We start from the raw sequence: 17,331 nt of genomic DNA on the forward strand, positions 1-17,331 counted from the left end.
GAACTACAGATATATGAACTGCCTCTGCGAGCTGTCCAGTGATGGCTCAAGTTCACTCCTCTAGGCCAATAGGAGTACAGTAGTAGACAGGAGGTTCCTGAATACAAAATCATGGGAGGAGCAGACACAGGTATGGAGCCACTGGACTAGAGTCATCATACTGAAGGGCTAGAGACACAGGATGAATATTTACTATCATGTGGCCTTGGCGACTGAATGCACAGAGCTCATAATTAATCATGTTGCCCCACGCTATCCTCATCTCTAAGGACTTCCTAATGTTAATTGAGGAAGAAATAGAGAAAGTAAATTTTCTCAAAGGCCTTGGGCTGCTCAAGAGAAAGCCCAGGTGCATGTGTACTATTGTTTCTTTCTTTTCTAAAGGGCCATGTGATTTTACTTGCATATTTTTTGCTAACATTTACATAAGAATTTCACCATTTCAGCCACTTTAAGAGCATGGTTTCGTGGCATTAATGACATTCAGATAATTGTGCAACTATCACCACCATCTGTCTCCAGAAAGACTTTGTATTTCCAATCTAAATTTGTTTCCATTTTATAAATCACCCCATCCTCTCTTTTCCCGAGGTAGTGACCATTGTCATGAAACATAATGGTATATTGAAGACATCAAAGTACAAAAATAATGTGGCTGAGGATGCACAGCTTTCAGATCAAGATATTGCCTTTCATTTTCTTTTCCAACTCACATCCCAAATGGATGCCACTGGTCCTGAGAGAACACTGTTCAACTAGGTTGTTTAAGAAGGAGATTTTTAATGTCCTGTTCCCCAGGCTACATGTGATGAAATTAGAATGTGAAGAGGTAGATGCAAAGTATGCTCCAATGGCTACTCTAGAAAATAGCCAGACTGTTCAGAGGGAAGCCAACAGGTGAAAAAGACATGATCCTTCCTATCTATTGAAGGGACATTAAGAATGGTGTAAAGAGTATTATTGTAAGAGAAAAGAAGCAAGATGTGGGCGGAAGCAAAAATGATTCCAAAAACACATCATCATATTACAGGTAAAAGTACAGCAACAGATAAAATTAAGAACTTAAGGAATACAGGAAAAGTTAGCACTTTCTAAATTCTTCAAGTAGGTGATTGTGAAGCCATCAAATTGTACAGCTGGGAGACCAAGAGAACAACCAAAATTGACTCTAAAACTAAGAAGTCTTGTAGCTGAGGGTTCACAATGACTCTGTACTACAGAAGGAAACAGATGTCCACCGAATAGTCGTAAGTCATCACGGTCAGAAGCACATCATTCATAACCCCCCCAAAATTAAAAAGGATAGATTTGTACCAAGCAGCCCACATAAAAGACAAATCTACTGTCAGTTAAGATGTCCAAAATCATCTTTGGGACTACAATGGAAATGAATCAGTTGTCAGTGTAGGACAGGTTGGAGAGGAAGAAGTACATGGGGGTACGGAGGTGGGAGACACAGCTGATGGCCAGGATGAGGAGCAGGTTCCCGAGCCTTGTGACCAGGTTCATGGACAGGAACAGTCCAAAAAGGAAGGGGCTGCAAGTGTGGGTCATCTGACAATTCCAGGAGAATAAATTTTGTAGTGTTGGAGATATTTTCTGGCTGCATGGTTCCCAAGCACCATGACCAAGGACATGGATAGAAACAGTCTAAAAAGCATGGTCTGTGGGCCTGGGTTCTCCTTAGAGACCTAGTTGATCAAATTCTGTGACATGGGTTACATGTTGTGGTTCTGTATTGTCAGGGCACTTTTTGAAAAATACAAGGGATTTGTGGAACAAATAAACAAGTATAGCCATACATATCACAGTCATTATTTTGAATTCAAGAAATTAATGAGTCTTAACATTTACCTAGAAGACTTCATTACCTCTACAAAACTCCTCATCTGTGGCAAAGCCACCCCTCTTCAAACTTTTCATTACTGACTTTTGTGCCATTCACCTTTGTTTAAAAACACATCTATGCTAAAAACTGCAATAGTTTAGGTGTCCCCCAGAGGTCCACGTTAAAGGCTTGATATTCAGAGTGGAAGGTGGTGGAGGCTTTAGGAGTTGTGACAGAGTGGGTGGTCTCTATGTCCTAGGGAGCATGACAAGAAAGAAGTCAGTGGGTCTCCAACCCCTTCCTATTTTTCTACATCTTTTCAGACAATGAGGTGAACAATTTTGTTTCATTACACACTCCCACTGGGATAAGCTACCTCACATCCCAGCCAAGACAATAGAATCAATTGAAATCATACTGAGACCTCTAAAATTGTGAGTCAGAACACATCTTCTCTCTTTATAAGTTCTTTATCTCAGATATTTGTCCATAGTAATAGGAAGCTAACACAAAGACACTCTAGTAAAGAATATTACTAGACCAAGAACACTAGAGAGTTTTCTTTAAAATCCATGTTAAACAGACATGATGCATGCTTATAATCCCAGCACTCTGAGAGACTGAGGCAGGAGGATTTCAAGTTTGTGCACAGACTGACCAACTCAGTGGCTTAGCAAGAGCCTTTCTCAGAACAAAAATAAAGGGGCTGGGGATTTAGCTTAGTGGTTCTGCTGCCTGCCTTGCAAGTGCAAGGACCCGAGTTCAATCCCCAGTACCAAAAAGAAATAAATAAATGAAATAAAATAAAATAAAATAAAAATAAAAAGGGCTGGAAATTTAGTTCAATGAAAGGGCATTGTGTTCAATCCCCAGGACTGCAAATAAAATGAAATGAAACAACCATGTTAATAGGAATATATAAGCTATGGGCCCAGGGATTTAGTTCAGTGGTTCCGGCAGCTGCCTCACAAGCACAAGTTCCTGAGTTCAATCCCCGGTAGAAAAAATATATATATATACATGTTTAAGTTTTTAAAAATTAATCACAGTTAAAGATACACCACCATTAATGCCCCCAAATACTCCTCCTGGATTCAAACATACTTATCCCATTATCCATGCCACTTTCCGAAGCAGTACTGAAAGTCTTCTGCTATGTCCTTATGAGATGTGATCCAAAATATGGTGAGTGGACACCATGCACTAAACTAAAATCAAAATGGATTAAATATCTAAATATTAAAATGGAAACACTGAATCAGCTGTAACAGAGGTTAGCTAGAACTCTTGAAGACATCGGTGTAGGAAATGATTTCATGAACAAAACCTCAGTTGTCCGTGAATTAGCACAAACAATCAACAAGTGGGATCTCTTATTAAAAAGCTTCTGCACAGCAAGAGAAACCACCAGCAGTGTGAAGAGACAACCCACAATGTGGGAAAAAATCTTCACCTGCTGTTCCTCAGACAAAGGTCTACTATCTCGAATCTATAAAGAACTTAAAAAGATCAGACCTCCCAAATTTAAACACCCAATCTGAAAATGGGCATCTGAAATGAACAGACATTTCTCAGACAAAAGAAGTAGAAATAGCAAACATATGAAAAAATGTTCAACATCACTGGTCATTGGAGAGATGCAAATGAAAACAATGTGGTGATTCCACCTCACTCCAGAAAGAATGGCTGCTATCATGAAATCAACCAATAACAAATGCTGGTGGGGCTGTGGGGAAAGAGGAACCCTGCTCCACCGCTGGTGGGAGTGTAGACTGGTGCAAGCACTGTGGAAATCAGTATGGAGATACCTCAAAGAACTAGGACTGGAAGTAACATTTGACCCCACTATTCCCCGGCAGGGTATCTTCCCCAAGAATTAAAAGAATCATACCACAGTGGTATATGTGTACCCATGTTCATAGCAGTACAATTTGTAGTAGCTAAAACTCAGAAGCAGCCCAAATGCCCATCAACTGGAGACTGGATAAAGAAAATGTGGGGTGTTTTTTAGAAAATGAAGTACTACTCAGCCATAAAAAGTTAGACATTAGAGATATTTATAGCTAAGTGGATGCACATTGAGGTAATATTCTTAAGTAAACAGGACACACATGTGTAAATACCGAATAGTTTCTCTAGTGTGAGAAACTGAAAGTGTAAATAAGGACATATATATATATATAATATATATTAGATAATGTGAAATAGGAAGTAAAGGGGCAAATGGGAAGGGGAAGTGGGAGGAGTAGAGGAAAGGAAAGAAAGGAATGGAATTAATATGAGAAAATTAAAAAATGGAAACAAATTCTTTATAAATAGGGAGGGATGGAGGGGTTGAATGGAGGGCAGGGGAGGGGGAAAAATAAGAACCGAGAGAGTATGTAAAGGGGGAAATTTCCAATGATGAATGTCATTATATTGTATACCTAAAATGTACCAATAAAATAACATTTAAAAAAATAAAATAAAGAAAATATGGTGAGTGGACCTACAGAGTGCCACCCAACGATAGGGTAGGATTTTAAAAATAATTTAAAGAACTAAATAATGAAAAGAGGGTAGCAAACATGGAGGTAGACTTTTGGAGATGTAAAAGAAGAGTAAGTAAGGTGGGGGGAAAGGGTAGTAAAATTGTTCAAGATGCAATATGTATATATACCAATTTTCCAACACAAATGTAATAATAATGTATTGCACACAAATACTAAATATAAATAAATATGTTTTTTAAATTATGATATGTCTTTATCAACCTTATTCACTGGATCTGGCACTGTGCATCTTCTGGCTGATCCCCAAAGTCAAAATGACTGTGAAAGTTAAATGTTTTGAATCAATTCAGGACATCAAGGCAGCCACAACAGTACAACTAAAATCATGAGAAAGAACTGCCCGAACTGCTTCAGAAAGTTCTAAGAATATTGGGAGAATTGTGTTCAAAGCAAGGGGTGAGTGCTGTTTTGGGGCGAATTAAGGCACATGTGTCTTTTACTGTAATAATTTATTTAAATATTCACTATATATTTCTATTATAGCTCATATAATCTAATTTGAAGAAAATATTTGAAATAAGAAATAGTCCACTCCCTTTATGAACAAAAATATTGTAATTAAGAAATTCTGAAATGTACTTATGGTACTCTAAATCAACAGCACAAATTCTCTTGGCTTAGAATGTTTTTTATTATTATATGTTTTTGTTTTTGTACCAGGGATTGAACTCAGGACCTTGCACTTGTGAGGTAGGCACTGTGCCACTGAGGTAAATCCCCAGCTTGGCTTAGAATGTTTATAAACACTCTGTAAGAGCTAAGGTCATGCTACCAAGGATCGATTTTGAAACATCATAATCACAAAGCATTTTTATTTGCCACTTTCACTCATAGATTTTCATAGTTCTTTGACATTCTGATTAGTCTGCATTTAGAAATAAGTGTACATTCAAATAAAGGGATTGTCACGTTTCAGTTATAACCATCAACGTTAATGGTCTCAATTCACCAATCAAAAGAAATAAACTGGCAGAATGGGTCAAGAAGCAAAATCCAACAATATGCTGCATACAAGAAACACACTTCATTCAAAAGGAAACTCATAGACTGAAAGTTAAAGGGTGGAAAACAATACTCCATGCTACAGGAACCCGAAAAAAAGCAGGAGTAGCTATCCTCTTGGCAGATCAAGTAGATTTCAAAACAACACTGATTAAGAGAGATGAAGAAGGACACTACATCCTTGTAAAGGTAACAATCCAAGAGGAAGAGATGACAATCATAAATATCTATGCACCAAACACTAGTGCACCCAACTATATAAAACAAATACTAACAGACATGAAAAGTCATATATGCACTAATACAATTGTAGTGGGGGACCTCAACACCACACTGTCACAAATAGATAGATCAACTAGACAAAAAATAAGTAATGAAATACTAGAACTCAATCGAACTCTTGAACAAATGAACTTAACAGAGGTTTACAGAGTCTTCCACCCCACAAAATCAGAATACACATTCTTCTCAGATGCACATGGGTCATTCTCAAAAATAGACCACATACTCACACATAGAACATGTTTAAGTAAGTGCAAAGGAATTGAAGTTATCCCCTGTATATTATCAGACCATAGCGCGATGAAATTGGAGATCCATAGCAAAAGAAACTCAAACAATTTCATAAACACGTGGAAATTGAACAACACACTTCTGAATAACCACTGGGTCACAGAGGAAATTAAAGAAGAAATCAGACAGTTCCTTCAATTCAATGACAATGACAATACAACATATCGGAATCTATGGGACACAATGAAAGCAGTCTTACAAGGGAAATTCATAGCAGTGAATATGTATATTAGGAAAACAGAACGAGCCCAATTAAACAACCTGATGCTGAACCTCAAGCTTCTAGAAAAAGAAGAGCAGGACAACCCCAAAGCTCATACAAGGGAGGAAATTATAAAGATCAGAGGAAAAATCAATCCAATGGAGACTAAGAGAATGATACAAAAAATCAATGAAGCCAAGAGTTTGTTCTTCAAAAGAATCAACAAAATTGACAAACCTTTAGCCAACCTTGTCAGAAAAAGGAAAGAAAAGGCCCAAATCCATGCAATTAGGAATGAAAAGGGTGAAATTACAACAGACCCAGCAGAAATCCAGAGGATCATCAATACCTACTTCCAGAACCTATACGCCAATAAGATGGACAACACAGAAGAAATGGACAGATTCCTAGATACATATGAATTACTAAAGTTGAACGAAGAAGACCTAAAAATTCTGAACAACCCAATATCAACCAATGAAATTGAAAATGTAATTAAAAACTTATCAACTAAGAAAAGCCCAGGCCCTAATGGCTTCACTGCTGAATTCTACAAGACATTTAGAGAGGAACTGCTGTCGCTACTGTTTCAACTCTTCAATGAAATTGAAAGGGAAGCAATACTCCCAAATTCATTCCTGGAAGCAAGCATCACCTTGATCCCCAAAGCAGAGAAAGACCCAACTGAAAAAGAGAACTATAGGCCAATCTCACTAATGAACATAGATGCAAAAATCCTTAATAAGATACTGGCAAACAGAATGCAGAAGATCATCAAGAAGGTCATACACCCTGATCAAGTGGGATTCATCCCAGGGATGCAGAGATGGTTCAATATACAAAAATCAATTAATGTAATACACTACATCAATAGAGCCAAGGACAAAAACCATACGATTATCTCCATAGACCCAGAAAAAGCATTTGACAAAATCCAACATGCATTTATGATAAAAACCCTACAAAAAATTGGAATAGATGGTCTCTACCTCAAACTGATAGAAGCCATCTATGAAAAACCAACAGCCAATATCATACTAAATGGTCAAAAACTGAAATCCTTCACACTAAAATCAGGAACAAGACAAGGATGTCCACTATCACCACTCTTGTTCAATATAGTTCTGGAAACATTAGCCACGGCAATTAGACAAGAGAAAGAAATAAAAGGAATAAAGATAGGTAATGAAGAAGTCAAACTGTCATTATTTGCAGAGGACATGATACTGTATATAGAAGACCCCAAGAACTCCACCAAAAGTTTTCTAGACTTAATAATCAAATTCAGTCAAGTAGCTGGTAACAAGGTCAACACACAAAAATCAATAGCTTTCCTCTACACAAATGACAGACTCACTGAGAGAGAATAGGGCAAATAATTCCTTTCACAATAGCATCCAAGAAACTGAAATACCTAGGAATCATCCTAATGAAAGAAATCAAAGACCTCTTCTCTGAAAACTATGGCACTCTGAAAAAAGAGATTGAAGATGATATCAGAAAATGGACAGACATCCCCTGCTCCTGGGTAGGAAGGATTAATATAGTGAAAATGGTCATACTTCCAAAACTGCTATATAGATTCAATGCAATTCCAATTGAGATCCCAGCAGCATACTTCATAGACCTCGAGAAAACAACCCAAAAATTCATTTGGAGCAAGAAGAGACCCAGAATAGCAAAAGCAATTCTAGGTAACAGAGACGTGGCAGGGGGTATCACAATCGCCAACCTGCAACTATACTACAAAGCTATTGTGATAAAAACAGCATGGTACTGGCAAAGAAACAGACTTGAGGACCAGTGGAACAGATTAGAAGATGCAGAAACAATGCCAGACACACTCAGTCATCTCATCTTCGATAAAGGAGCCAAACACCCTCACTGGAGGAAAGATAGCTGGCGAAGCCCAACCGACCTCCAAGGCTGCTTGACAAAGTTCCGGCTTGGGGAAAAGAAGGGTGGAACTCATCATACCCTCATGTTTTATTTTTTCACGCCATAATGTTTAAAATTGTTACTCTGGTCACAGGAGTCATTGTGTTTGTGACTCAATAAATTCTCCATAAGGCAAACTGGCAATGATGTATTGAAATCCGATCTGGCTCAAAAGTCCCAAATCCCAGTTTCTCTTAGTTCTATTGCCACATCCACTTCTAAAGAAACCTCTCCTGAAACCCCCTCTGTTTTCCCACTACTATGACTCCCCCTTCTTATTGCTGACCTTCTTATTACTAAAGGGGTCTTATGAAGAGGTTGAAAGGACAGACTTTAGATCTAAGAAATAGTGGAAAATGGGAAACAGAGAGAAAGTTAAAACAGATAAATACACTAAGGAGGCAAGTTACTCAGTATTTCTCAAAGTACTGTAAACATCTCCTGCTCATGGACCATGAACCCAAATAACACTTAAGCAAGATGAACAGAGGTACAGAAAAATAGAGAGCTAATAGCAAACTATATTAACCATTGTGCAGTTTCTCAAGGGCCAGCTGGTGACCACAAGTTTGACACTTAGTTGATTAAATCTTGCTTGTACCCATGCGGATATAAAGATTTTGATTAAGTTACTTTCTGTTCTGTTTAGGTGTGGGTAAATAAGGGGACAATTGTAATTTTTAAATATGTATTTGTGATGTTCAATGAAATGAAACAGCTTAGAGGAATTGTACTTTGTTTAGCAAAAAATAACCTTTACTTCCATAGAAATTGCTAAGGCAACCTAAAATGTAAACATGTTCCGCCCAATGCCTCCTAGCTATTGCTTAAAGATATGAAAATAAATCAGACCCTGAGACCTCCCAGAGGGAACCTGAACATTGCTTGTGAAGATTTTTTTCTCACTCGCTGGCCCGAGACCTCTCCCCTTCCTACCCTGCATCGACTGCAGCTGGTCTGCGGCAGGTGGTGCCCAACGCCGGGCAGGTAAGGGGGTAATCAATTAATTATAGTTCGGTCTTGGGCGGCCTTCACCCCATAGGGCACTGCAGGCCCTGCACTCAGAGAAAAAGAGTAGGCGCTAGAGAGGGGTGAATAGTCAGAACTTACAGAGAAGATAATGAGCCACAAGGAGTCTAAAGAAAGAGGACTCTTTGTTGATATTTTACAACACTGTTTGCAATCTCATAAGGTTAAGGTTGCTACCAAAGATTTATCAGCCTTCCTGGACTTCATTCAGGAATGTTGTCCTTGGTTCCCAGATGAAGGAACTCTGGATGCGGATACTTGGGGACGCGTGGGAAAAGACATACAGAAATATTATACTGAATATGGGCCAGAAAAAACTACCATTAATGCTTTCTCTTATTGGTCTGTGATTAATCAATCTATGGGCTCTTCTATGATTAATTCTTGTCCCTCAGATACTTTTCCTTCAGCACCCACGGAGGAAACTCCATCGTTAAAGACTAAAAAATCTCCTTCCATTTATGGTGTAATAGAAAATGAAAATGATTCAGATGAGCTTTTGTCTCCTTCCAAGGAGAAGGATTTAGAGGAACAAGCAGCTCGATATCACGATCCTGATTGGCCACCTTTGCAGCCCACAGCTTTGTGCAGCCCACAGCTTTGTGCAGCCCTAAAAAATCTAAAGGTAAGGCTCGCCGGCAACATTTTCCTCCACCACCAAATCAGGTCGGCTTTGCAGGAGCTGTTCTTAAAGCTGCTGCGGCGGGAGATGCCACTTTCTCCTGTTTTCCTGTCATCTTTGACGCAGATTGGGACTATGAGCCGGTATGGGAGCCTTTGCCTTTTAAGCTGCTAAAAGAAATTAAAACCACTGTACATTCTTACGGGGCTTCCTCTCCCTATACTATGACTCTACTAGAAACCTTAGGGGGGAAATGGATGACTCCATACGATTGGCAACAGGTAACAAAAGCCTGCCTACCAGGAGGGGATTATTTACTGTGGAAAATGGAATATGAAGATAAGGTCAAAACAGAATTAGGTCATTCACGTAGACAAAAGAAGAAAATCACAATGGATATGCTCTTGGAAACGGGGAATGGGTAACTGCCCAGGAACAGATGCACTTACCTAATGATGTCCCCAAAGAAATAATAATTATAGATTTATGGTAAAAAATTTAAAAAGGGGGGGACTTCAAAATGATCTTTTTATATTTAGAGGTATAAAAGTGCTTTTATTCCTTCTGATTCTAATCTCAAGAGATCTCTGTTAATTGACTATTCCAAAGTTTTTGACCAGTCATACAACTATAAATTTAATAATCATAAAGAGGATATTATAATTCAATTTGGCCAAATATATTTGAGTGCACTCTAATTTTATAAATTGTCTTATATGTTTGTCTGTTGTCTGTTTGTACAGTTGAGCTCAATTTTTTTTTCTTTTTCTTTTCCTTTTCACCTTTAAAAAAAAAAAAGATATTCACCTATTGTTAAATTGGCTTACAGATAAATGTTATTAAATTAAAGGCATGCCCTCCTTCCCAGGTTGCTAATTGGTCAAAGTTTCACCGAGATTTATCTTATGAAAGTAATGTGTATTGTCACCTACATGCGATAATCAAATTACAATAAACAGTTGTAAAATAAAAAGATATATATACTCTTATTATTTGTTTGTCAAAGTAAATAGAGACTGTGGGGACTCCCTTTGATGAATAAAGAAGTGGCCACCCAGAAAATAATTATTCTTGTCTTAACTCACTAAAGGGACCCTCTAGTAAATTTCATAATCTTATGGGAGACAGACCACAATAAACATCGTTTCAATATGTTATTATAAAATGTTTACATTGGTTAAGTTCTAAATATGTTACTGTGATATGTCTACATTGGTCATCTTCAAAAGATTAATTTCTGTGCCATAAACAAAAGTGTTATTACAAAGATGCTTTTGGTACCAAACTACATTGAAGAACATAATGTTTTATATAACTGTAATATTATTGCTCCTTTTCTGGTGTACAAAATGTATTTATGCCCTCTAATTGTATGGGTCTTCTAACATTGTTTATGGTAATAACCTTTTGATTCAGATATTTGCCTTTCTCTTATGCTCCAGCCTGGCCTTCCCTCTCTGGTAGCCATTCCAAAAGCTTATAATATTGTCGTAATAGATTTACAGGATTGTTTCTTTACAATCCCCTTACATCCTGCTGATAGGGTCAAATTTGCTTTTAGCCTACCTTCCCCTAATTTCCAAAAACCTTTTCAAAGATTTCAATGGAAAGTATTACCTCAAGGTATGAAAAATAGCCCAACTCTTTGTCAGAAATTTCTTTCAGAGATTATTGAAAAAATTAGGATACAATTTCCTACAGTTTATATAAGTCATTATATGGATGATATTCTCCTTGCTCATCAAGATCGTTATGTGCTTCAGGATTGTTTAATACATCTCACTAAGGCACTAGAAATTAGTGGATTAAAAATAGCCCCAGAAAAAATTCAAGTCCAGCCTCCGTTTTCCTATCTGGGTAGAACAATTGATGTTGACAAAGTCTCCTCACCCATGATTCAACTAAGAATAGATTCCTTAAAAACTTTAAATGATTTTCAAAAATTGCCGGGAGATATTAATTGGCTACGGCCCTTTCTAAAGGTACCCACTGCAGATCTCATTCCTTTTGTTTGACATTCTTAGAGGAAATTCTGATCCAAATTCTCCAAGAAGCCTGACTGAAGAAGGAAAAAAGGCTCTCTTTGTAATTGAACAAGCTATAAACAATCAGACCATAACCCGAGTGGATTATACTCTCCCTTGGCAATTAATTATTTTAGCCACCCCATGCTCACCATTTGGTTGTCTTTGGCAGAAGGGACCTTTAGAATGGCTCTTTCTCCCTGCCTCACAAAAAAGAGTGGTGGCAAGTTATCCTTCTCGTTGTGCAACTTTAGTACAAAAAGTTAGACGTCGTAGTAGGGAATTATTTGGTACAGATGTAGCTGAAATTATACTTCCCTTCACTGCGTCACAATATCAATGGCTGCTCGAAAATGACATGGATTGGGGCGTTGCTTTAGTCTCCTTCTTAGGAAAAATCTCTTTCCACTTGCCTTCGAGCCCACTTCTACCTTTTATAAAACTTCACCCTCTTATATTCCCTCGATTAACCTCACCCAAGCCTCTATGCGCCGCCGCTCTAGTATTCACAGACGGGTCCTCTAATGGTAGAGCAGTGACTATTATAGATAAACAAATTCACATACAAGAAACTCAAGAGACGCCTGCCCAACGTACTGAGTTATTTCTGCTTTCTCAAAATTAAACAATCAGCCTTTTAACTTGTACACTGACTCTCATTATGTTTTTGGGCTCTTCCCACACATAGAGACTGCTTATTTACATTCTAGTTCTAATCCTATTATAAGTTTGCTACAACAGCTACAACAAATGATACATGTGAGACGGACACGATTTTATGTGGGGCATATTCGCGCCCATTCCAAATTACCGCGACCCCTACATGAAGGTAATGCTTTGGCGGACGCCCTAACGCGCCCTCTAGTGGCTTCAGTCGAAATGGCTGCAACAGATCACAAAATCCATCACCAGAATGCATCCGCTCTTAGAAATCAATTTCATATCACTAGAGAAGCAGCTAGAGAAATTGTAAAACAATGTGGACAGTGTGTTAAATTCTTACCCTCTTCCAAAACAGGAGTCAATCCTAGAGGCTTGAGGCCTAACGACTTATGGCAAATGGATGTTACCCATGTGCCTTCCTTTGGAAAACTTTGCTTTGTTCATGTTTGTGTTGATACTTTTTCCCATGCCCTTTTAGCCACAGCAAGATCTGGAGAAGCATATAAAGATGTAATGCAGCATCTCTTTTTTTGTTTTACTATATTAGGCAAACCTCATAATATAAAGACAGATAATGCTCCTGCATATACTTCTGCCTCTTTTAAAAAATTCTGTAATATGTTTAACATTACTCACACCACAGGGATTCCATATAATCCTCAAGGACAAGGAATTGTAGAGCGTTCCCACCAAATTCTTAAAGCACAAATTGTCAAACTCCAACATGGAGAATTTAAGTATTCTTCACCTCATCATATACTGAACCATGCCCTTTTTGTAATTAATCATTTAAATCTAGATTCACAGGGACTGTCTCCCATGCAGCGACACTGGCAAACTCCGGATACCCATCCTAGACAATTAGTAAAGTGGAACGATCTTTTAACCGGCCAATGGGAAGGTCCCGACCCATTATTAACCAGAGGTCGAGGATATGCTTGTGTTTTCCCACAGAACTCCAATTCACCTATCTGGATCCCGGATCGTCTGGTGGGACTACATGGCAACACCACCGCCCTACAACCCTCATCCGACCTGCTCATCGATTCCGCTGAAGATGCTCCCCCCTCCACCATACCAGGAGAACATCTATGAGGAGTTTCATCCCTCCCCTCGAGGTCCACCTCCTCCCTCCTCTCTTACAGATTTAGAGCTCAGAGTTGATCAGCTGTCTGCTCATCTCCACCAGCTTCAACTACAGGGACGTTCTCATCACCGTCCTGCATGCTCTACCAGACAAAGTCCTCCACCAACCTGGGGCCAAATTAAGAGCCTCACCAAGAGGGCCAAGGGTCTCGTCTATAGTCAGCACCTCCCTGTGACTTCTGATAGGCTGTTTGTTGCAATGTTAGCTATCATTGCTACTCAGGTAATTTTACTCTGCTCAGCCATGACCTCTCCCTATTGGACTTATGTCCCAGAACCTCCTTTACTTCACCCAGTCACCTGGGATTATGATAATGTTAAAATAGTAACTAATTATCCTCAACTTATGGGAGGAGAAGATAATTCCTTTATCTCCCTCAAATATACTCATCATTTTAACTATACAGGTCATGCTGATGACATGCCTATTTGTGCGACTACTATCCAAACTTCCCTTCCTGGATGTATCCCTCTTTATTATAATGATATGTATGCTGACTCCCCTGCTGAAGGAAAAAGCAAATGAGATTTATGGTCCCTCTCATTATGACTACCTGGAAATTTAACCCAGTTTTCAAAACACACTAGCTTTATGCCTAGCCTTATCTCCCCTTGTCAGTCAGCATCTGATGTAGAATATATTTGGAATATTGACAGGCACCGTGGATTCCCCACGTGGTTTTCCTGTGGTTTTATCACCTCCACAATTTCTCACCCATTACCATTCTCTAATCAAAGTTTATATGATTGGTCCGTGTCAAGTCTCAACTATGATTATACTGATTATCTTAAAAGAAATTCCTTCACTTATTCTTGGTCAAGCTCCAATTTACCCTTAACCGGACCTGTAAACCGTTGGTATTCTCCTGGATGGGTGGCCCCCATATACACCTTAACAACCACAAGTAAGATACAGACAGACTTATATCGTTTGACACTTAGTTAATTAAATCTTGCTTGTACCCCCGCTGATATAAAGATTTTGATTAAGTTACTTTCTGTTCTGTTTAGGTGTGGGTAAATAAGGGGACAATTGTAATTTTTAAATATGTATTCGTGACGTTCAATGAAATGAAACAGCTTAGAGGAATTGTACTTTGTTTAGCAAAAAATAACCTTTACTTCCATAGAAATTGCTAAGGCAACCTAAAATGTAAACATGTTCCGCCCAATGCCTCCTAGCTATTGCTTAAAGATATAAAAATAAATCAGACCCTGAGACCTCTCAGAGGGAACCTGAACATTGCTTGCGACAGTTCTTTTCTAACTCGCCGGCCTGAGACCTCTCCTCTTCCTACCCTGCATCGACTGCAGCTGGTCTGCGGCAGATAGCCTCTTTAATAAATGGTGCTGGAAAAATTGGGCTTCAACTTGCCAAAGATTAAAACTAGACCTATATCTCTCATCATGCACTAAACTAAAATCAAAATGGATTAAAGATCTAAATATTAAAATAGAAACTCTGACCCAGTTGGAACAGAGGTTAGGTAGAACCCTTGAAGACATCGGTGTAGGAAAAGATTTTATGAACAAAACCTCAGTTGCCCGTGAACTAGCACAAACAATCAACAAATGGGAATCTCTTCTTATTAAAAGGCTTCTGCACAGCAAGAGAAACCACCAGCAGTGTGAAGAGACAACTCACAATGTGGGAAAAAATCTTCACCTGCTCTTCCTCAGACAAAGGTCTACTATCTAGAATCTATAAAGAACTTAAAAAGATCAGACCTCCCAAAGTTAAAGACCCAATCCAAAAATGGGCATCTGAAATGAACAGACATTTCTCAGACAAAGAAGTAGAAATAGCAAATAAATACATGAAAAAATGTTCAACATCACTGGTCATTCGAGAGATGCAAATGAAAACAATGCTGAGATTCCACTTCACTCCAGAAAGAATGGCTGCTATCATGAAATCAACCAATAACAAATGCTGGCGGGGCTGTGGGGAAAGAGGAACTCTGCTTCACTGCTGGTGGGAGTGTAGACTGGTGCAAGCACTGTGGAAATCAGTATGGAGATACCTCAAAGAACTAGGACTGGAAGTCCCATTTGACCCCGCTATTCCACTGCTGGGGATCTTCCCCAAAGAATTAAAAAAATCATACCACAGTGATATATGTGCACCCATGTTCATAGCAGCGTAGTTTGTAATAGCTAAAACTTGGAAACAGCCCAAATGCCCATCAACTGGAGACTGGATCAAGAAAATGTGGGGTTTTTTAAATAAAATGGAGTACTACTCAGCCATCAAAAATGAGAAATTAGAGACATTTACTGCTAAATGGATGCACATTGAGGTGATACTCTTAAGTGAAATAAACAGGACACACCTGTGTAAATACTGAAGGGTTTCCCTAGTGTGAGAAACTGAAAGTGTAAATAAGGACTAAAAGGTATAATAGATAATGTGAAATAGGAAGAAAATGGGCTAAAGGGAGGGAGAAATGGGAGGGGTAAGGGAAAGGAAAGAGGGAAATGGAATTAATATGAGAAAATGAAAAAAATGGAAACAAAGTCTTTGTAAATAAGCAGGGATGGAGGGGTTGAAGGGAGGGCAGGGGAATGGGGAGTAAACAAGAACCAAGAGAGATTATGTAAAGGTGCAAATTTCCAATGATGAATGTCATTATGTTTCATACCTAAAATGTACCAATAAAATTAATTTTGAAAAAATTCATAAAATAGAAAAGAAAGCAAATATGGTATCAAGGAAATAAATGATTAGATATTGATAAATGTATCAGAACAGGCAAGATTTAGAAGTTAAGAATGGACACAGGAGAATTTGCAAATTTCCACATCCTAGAAGTTAAGGAAATTGTAAAGCAAATTATATGAATGAGAATCCAAAAGCTTGAGCAAAAAAAGACACCTAAAACAAGAAACCAAAGAGATAAGTATTCATGATGACTAATACAGAGGGTGACAGAAGGCCACATACTGATCAAAGTTAATAAAAATTAGAGGATTATCCTCTATATATCTAAAAGTGAGAAAAAGAGACATCTAAGTCAGGCAGCCTTCATAAGAGAAGATTTTGCTGTGATTTTGAATTTTTGCCACCATCTTTGGGGCCATGGTTGTGATGAAACAGATGTCAGCCAAGGACAAGTTGGAGAGAAAGAAGTACATGGGGGTGTGGAGGTGAAGTCAAGGCTGTTGGCAGAATGATGAGCCAGTTCCCAAGCACCAGAACCAGATAATAAATAGAAACAGTCCAAAAAGAATGGGTTGTAGTCTGGATCCTCTCAGAGTGTCAGAAAAAAAATGTGAAATATACATTAGAATTTCTGGTTCTATAGTTTATGGACACCTTTGAGAAAAAAAATATTAGAAATAGGAAAAAAACTAGTTCAGACTCTACATATTTTGTTTACTTGTCTTTTCTTTTTTAAAGCTTTATTACTGTATTTTTGTGATACATAGTATTTGCATTTGCTTTGAATGAATGTATACACATACACACAAAAATCATTTTTGATCCCTTTTCTCCATTTTCCTCCTGCAATTCTACTTCCCCATTACCAAAAAATCTACACCTCTATTCCTTATCATTTTCCTTTGTTTTTAAATTATATTTAATTTGGATTTCTTGCATAAAGCAAACAATACAATATTAAACTTTGTGTCTAATTAATTTCATTCAACATTACAGTGTCAAGGATTATGTGTTCCTACAAATGGCATGATTTTCTCCTACTTTATGGCTAGTAATTATATATATCACATTCTTTACTTATTCACCTGTT

At 38.1% G+C, this 17,331-nt stretch overlaps 1 protein-coding gene and 1 long non-coding RNA gene across 6 annotated transcripts in view; one reads left to right on the forward strand and one right to left on the reverse strand.

Moving 5' to 3' along the window:
- Window positions 1-17,331, reverse strand: part of LOC101716930 (zinc finger protein 699) — a 72,634-nt gene that overhangs the window by 34,755 nt on the left and 20,548 nt on the right. The window lies entirely within an intron of this gene.
- On the forward strand, window positions 8,576-14,820 carry LOC147821136 (uncharacterized). Of its 4 annotated transcripts, none has more exons than XR_015447634.1 (3): window positions 8,576-9,082; window positions 9,520-9,749; window positions 13,388-14,820. It is a non-coding gene; the product is annotated as an uncharacterized LOC147821136 (long non-coding RNA). The 4 variants fall into 4 exon arrangements; XR_015447633.1 differs by having other exon boundaries at window positions 8,579-9,082; window positions 9,639-9,749; XR_015447635.1 differs by lacking the exon at window positions 8,576-9,082 and having other exon boundaries at window positions 9,104-9,889.

The sequence above is a fragment of the Heterocephalus glaber genome, unplaced genomic scaffold (genome assembly GCF_053883595.1).
Source record: "Heterocephalus glaber isolate CG9 unplaced genomic scaffold, H.glaber_assembly_v1.0 deba00001761, whole genome shotgun sequence".
Taxonomy (NCBI): domain Eukaryota; kingdom Metazoa; phylum Chordata; class Mammalia; order Rodentia; family Bathyergidae; genus Heterocephalus; species Heterocephalus glaber.